The following is a 5,980-nucleotide window of genomic DNA, read 5'->3' as shown; positions in this document are numbered from 1 at the left end:
CAAGGGGTATGCACAAACATATGGCATTGACTATGAAGAAAAATTCAGTCCGGTTGCAAGGATGGCAACTGTAAGAGTAGTCATTGCTATGGCTGCATCAAAGGGATGGTCTTTACATCAGATGGATGTAAAGAATGCCTTCTTGCATGGTGATTTGCAAGAAGAGGTCTATATGGAGCAGCCACCAAGTTATGTGCATGCTGTTCATCCTGAGTTTGTTTGCAGGTTGAAGAAAGCCTTGTATGGCTTGAAGCAAGCACCTAGAGCATGGTCTGACAAGATAGGACAGTATCTTGTCACTATTGGCTTTCAGATTTCCAAGGCAGATTTCTCACTTTATGTGAGAAAAACAGAGAAAGGTATTATGCTACTTGTCATTTATGTTGATGATTTGATTATGACATGTGACAGTGATGAAGATATCCTTCATGTGAAAATGCTATTGAAGCAGAAGTTTGAGATGAAGGATTTGGGAGAGCTACGTTATTTCTTAGGCATTGAGGTGATTAGATCACCAAGTGGGATACAGCTCTTGCAAAGGTAGTATGGATTGGACATGCTGTCCAAATATGGGATGACAGGCTGTAAGCCTATTTCAGTTCCTTTGGAGTAGAATGTGAAGCTGAGCACAGATGCAGGTGAGCTTCTAGAAGACCCTACTATGTACAGTCGCATAGTAGGAAGTTTGATTTATATGACTATTACCAGGCCTGATTTGAGCTATGGTGTTGGATTGGTAAGTCAGTTTATGCAGGCTCCAAGGAAACCACATTTGGATGCGGCTAGACGCATACTCAAGTATGTGAAGTCCACATTGCAATATGGACTATTTTATGAGATTGGGGTTCAGATATAGTTGCATGGATACACTGATGCTGATTGGGCTGGTAGTATTTCTGATAGACGATCTACCAGTGGATATGTGTTCTCTTTTGGGAGTGCTACAGTCACTTGGAGCAGCAAGAAACAGCCTAAAATTGCCTTGTCGAGCACAGAGGCTGAGTACAGGGGTGCAGCAATGGCTGCATGTGAGGTAGCTTGGTTGCATAAGCTACTTTATGATATGCATCAGTCTACAGATGGGCCAGTTGTCATTTATTGTGACAACATGAGTAGTATACACTTGGCAAATAACCTAGTTTATCATGCTAGAACAAAGCACACTGTATCACTATGTGCGAGAGAGGGTTTTACTAGGTCTTATTGATCAAGTTTATGTTAGCACAGAGGATCAGGTAGCTAACATATTCACGAAGGCATTGGGCACAGAGAAGCTGCGCAAGTTCAGAGACCTGCTTGGTGTGCAAGAATTGGGATTGAGCTCGAGGGGGAGTGTTGAGATATCGAGCTCCACTCGTGATAAGCCAGGGTGACCGTTGTGTATTTATGTCACCGACTTGTCAGTTGCAGACGCGGTTGGTACACCGCCCATAAATTAATAGCTACATGATAGCTATCCTTATCTACTCTAGTTCGTGGCTCAGTTAGTATGCCACCTGCCACCTTAGTTAGTTGAGTTTGGTTTGAGACCCATATATAGGGTTCTTCTATTTCTTTGTACTAGAGTTCTTTTTTTTGGCTTACACAACTAAGAAGAGGAAAACTGTTTTCAGCCTCCACCCTTGTGTGTATTCCCCCATTGTGCAAGCAAGAAAGCTTCAAGTGATACTCCTTCCTTCTCTCCCACAATCTTGACAGCAAGTGTTTGTGTGTGTGTGTGCACAAGCATTTTTGTGCAACAGAGAGAGAGAGAGAGGGGGAGAGAGAGAGAGAGAGACAAAGAAAGAGAGAGAGGGCATGCATTTCAAAAAGAGAGAGAGAGAGAGAGTCTCCATCAGAGCTACATTGGAGGGAGTTTGCTGCGATCATCAGCTTGGTGTACCAAATCATCAGCGAGAAAGATGTCTCAAGAAGGAAGGTAAGTTCTCTGGTTCTGATACCAATTTATTTTTTTAATAGTATTTGTGCGCTTTGACACGTAACGACGGTTGCGACAATGTCAAACAAATGTATACGCGTCAAAGCACACAACTTTTTGACCCCTTTTTCAAACCTGGTGTGCCACGCACAGATCAACAAGAGTCATAATCTCCTACTCTTTGACGTGCATATGGCCGTATCAAGACTACAAATGCGCTTACACGCGTCAAGGTCCTAAGAATTTCGACCGTAGTTTATGTTTGGTTAAACGAGCTGTGCACTTTCGAGTCCATAAGGGTCTTGGAATCTTTTCTATTTTTGTATACGCTTCAAATGGGAAATTCCGTTCTCGCAGGTTTAGGAAGACGTGGGAAGAGGCCATATTTTCTTGTCCCTGAGCTTAGCCAAGAGGGGAGGGTTCAAGTGTCTACAAAGGGAAGCCAAGCAATCACTGCACGTTCATCAAAAAAGCGTGTAGTGGATTTCTCAGCACCATCACCAGCAGGTTCGTTTGAGGAGGAGGGAGACTCTACCTATGTCATAGAGTGCGCTCAACCTTTACAAGCACTGATGCCTATTGTGGAGGTATCACCTCTCACTGGAAGCTCACACTACTGGCAAACTCAGGCTATGACAGGTTTTCATGAATATTCGACCTCCACTCTATGTGAAGCTTGTGCTGCTTCAAGTCTTGTCTGCCTTTCAGAAAAGAAGACCAAGGGACCGTCCCTTAAACGAAGGTGGACTTCTCAATGTCCCAACCAGAGCAAGAGCCCGCTCCCAAAAAAACAATAAGCAAGAAAAATTCTGTAGCCCCCACACCAGCAGATTGTGAAGCGGCTTTAATAGACTTCGTCAATGAAGCAGGAGGATTAGAGTATTATACCGATCTAGTAAATGTATTCAACACAGCCGTGCCATATTAGGAAATCATCAGAGAGAACATGGAATATTACACTATTGAATTCAATGATCTTGAAGCCTAGGTAGAGAAAGGACGGGTGACATTAGATCAGAGGGACTCTATTCATCTCCTTGATTGCACAAAGGACAAGAAGCAGAACAACATCCTGTATGAACGTTATCTCCTTCTAATGGGCCCTTATAGGCCATTTTGGTGTCCAATGCACAAGAAGGACTACATGCTTTTGTTAGTGGAGATGGGGTTCATCCTATACCTGCATTTTCTATACAAGAATCTGCCCGATACAAATGTTGAGTTATTGTAGGAGCCAAAAGAGGAGACAGAGGATGAGGGCTCGAATGTGGAAGGAGACATTGAAGGAGTCAGAGTGGAGGAAGAGTTCTCGTCTACTGAGGAAGAGAACGAGACCAAGGCAATAAGTCTCAAAGATATCAAGAATAAAGTTTCAAAGGTTCCACAGTTACAGGGGAAGTTGGTGTTGTTGATACTTCGCTCTAGCTGCCTGCTCTTCCTGAGTTTCAAATTGAGGGAAAGTAGTATCTGTTGCTCAGCGACATCCAGAAGTTGTTCTCTATCACAGAAGACTTCGCGCTTGCAGCAATTGCAAGGAGCACAGAGGAGGAGGACGGGTTCATTTTTGACGATGATATAGAAGACCTATCACTAGAGGAGAATTTTGATGCAGGTCAATGCCTCCTTTTGTGGTTCAACAGGGTGAAAGAAGACAGGGAAAGAGGCAGAGTGCTAAGTGAGCGGGAGTTCAGGAAGTTTCAGGAAGTTATGGGCTTTGACAAGTTGCAAGAAAGCACTGCTTATTTCTTGGAGGAACGTCAAGGGGAGAGCATGTGTAGTGTGAACCTTCAGAACGAGAAAAACTTCCTCTATGACGAGAAACTGGAGGCGACGCTTACTTTGCTTTCATTGTTTGCTTTGATTAGATTATGGTGGAGGTTCTTATTCTTCTCACTGTAATTTGGATTTGGTCTATTGCAAAGGTTGTTCTGAGAAGTAGATGAGTTTCTAATCAGGCACAGAAGAGAGTTCCATGGACGCAATGCAGCTCTAAGGCCCTACCTAAGGGGGCTTGCAAAATTGAAGGTTTTAGTGCACCACAACAACCTTAGTGATGAAGGTGTTGTGGCCACATTTTTCTTCAAAACACTCTCCTGGTTTCTCGGTGGACAGCCTATCCCTAGCACCTACGAGAATGTAATTTTGGTAGAGAAGTTCATAGCCCTGGATGTCTTTGTCTACTAGCCTACGTCCCGATGCTCGAGAAGGGGCTATTTTAGTGCCTATGTAGGGCTTGCATTAGCATTAGGAATAGAAGACAATGAGTAGCTGGAACTTTATGGAAAGAATGAGTAAATACGACTCAAGAGAAAACAAGACCAACTTTTACTAGAATATAGACCAACTGAGGGGCAAAAAGATGTATGATGTATTCCACAACATTTCATTACACATTGTTAATACAGTCCATTGCTTTGTAAGTGGATTTTTGGTTACAATGTGTTCATTGCATCTAACTACAGTTCCTTCACCCATCGATGGTTAATAAAGTGGCATTCCTGTCTCCATCTTTGTTGTGATTGAAGAGCATTTGAGATTCTGAATGCTTGAATCTTCTTCCCCCTTTTAGATTGAACTTCCCTCAAAGCCTGCACAATCTTTGATGAATGTAGAGTCTCTTCTTTGTGAAGCTGTTGCATTATTCATCTGTAGAACCACTGGAAGAGTTCACGAAGGCTATTTCCTTTATGATTACCACCACCATGTTGAGTATGTCTGAAGTATGCATTGTGTGCCATATAATGCAACTGAGTGCTCCATATGCTTGGATCACCGTACTTTTGAATGAAGAATGGTAGATGATTATAGATGATGTGCTAACATACAACAATATCATATATTTTAGAATTATATCTTGAGATGCAAATGATGTAGGCCAGATTTTGAAGCTTACCATGTAATGTGTTATGTTTTTTTCTGTCCAGGCTGCGGTAAATTGTTTTTTGAATTGTTGAAGGTGTATTTGAAAAACCTTGATGTCCAGAGTCCACCAGGAATCCTTGTCACACATCTTGAAGATGTTGTCCATTGCATGCCATACCTCCACCTTTGCATTTTTGGATGTAGCCTCATGGTCCTTAACTGCAATGTGTAGTTTCCTCCATTGCTTGTACTCTATCCTACTGACATGGTTGGATGCACGTTTTTTAATTGTGTTGTTGATTGGTCTCGATAGGAACCGCCTTGCCTTCACCCCACCTATAGGAACCTTTCTAGGAAGATCTTTTTCATTGGTGGAGAGCTTCTGGTCTTGCTCAATTTGAACATTTCCTCCATGAAGCTGCATACTGGATAATACCTTTTCAATAGCAGCAAAGCCATCACAGCGTTTAGACTAATTTCTGATTTTCCATACAAACCCGATCTATAGGTTGATTAGTTTCTCTATGACACGACACAGAGCTTGCATAGTACAAATGTGCACATTTGTCAATGGTATATCAAAAACAGGTTGGAAGCCCTTATTCAGCAATTGCCGGTCAGGTGGCTTTGTCCACCACCTATGATTAAGGGGTTTTGCAGGCTCTATGCAGTACAGGCATGGTAAGGTCAAGGCTCCTCGATTGCAATTGTATAAGCATTTTAATGTCTTTAAATCAGAGGCCAGGTGCCAAACAACTTGAAAGGTGCCTCTGTCTCCAACAGTAAGAGTCCTTTGCCCTTGCATATGCCCACTAATAAGATCAGGAATGGGAGTTTTTCGGAAGACCCATTCCAAGACATCATGGTCCTCGGTTAAAACCTACACCAAATCAAAATAATACATCTTGTGTATAAACCACACTGTATTCACAAGAAAATGACCTAGCAGTACATACAAGAAAGCAACCGAGCCACCATAGATTCATTTTTGATTGGACTGAGAAGTATAGTGGATCATCCTTGGGAAATTTTCCCATTGCTCTATCCATCAATGTTATGGCTATGCTTTCCATCTTCTTATCATTTAGGATCTCACACTCGTCCATCTTCAGAACAAAGTTGAGAACACCATTTGTTTCAGCATGTGTGATATTGTAAAACTCAACCATCCTTCTCTACAACAGGTCCAACTCCATGAAG

The sequence above is a fragment of the Lygodium microphyllum genome, chromosome 20, assembly GCF_053477565.2.
Source record: "Lygodium microphyllum isolate KBCC chromosome 20, Lygodium_microphyllum_v1.1.10, whole genome shotgun sequence".
Classification (NCBI taxonomy): domain Eukaryota; kingdom Viridiplantae; phylum Streptophyta; class Polypodiopsida; order Schizaeales; family Lygodiaceae; genus Lygodium; species Lygodium microphyllum.
This window is presented reverse-complemented; position numbering follows the sequence as displayed.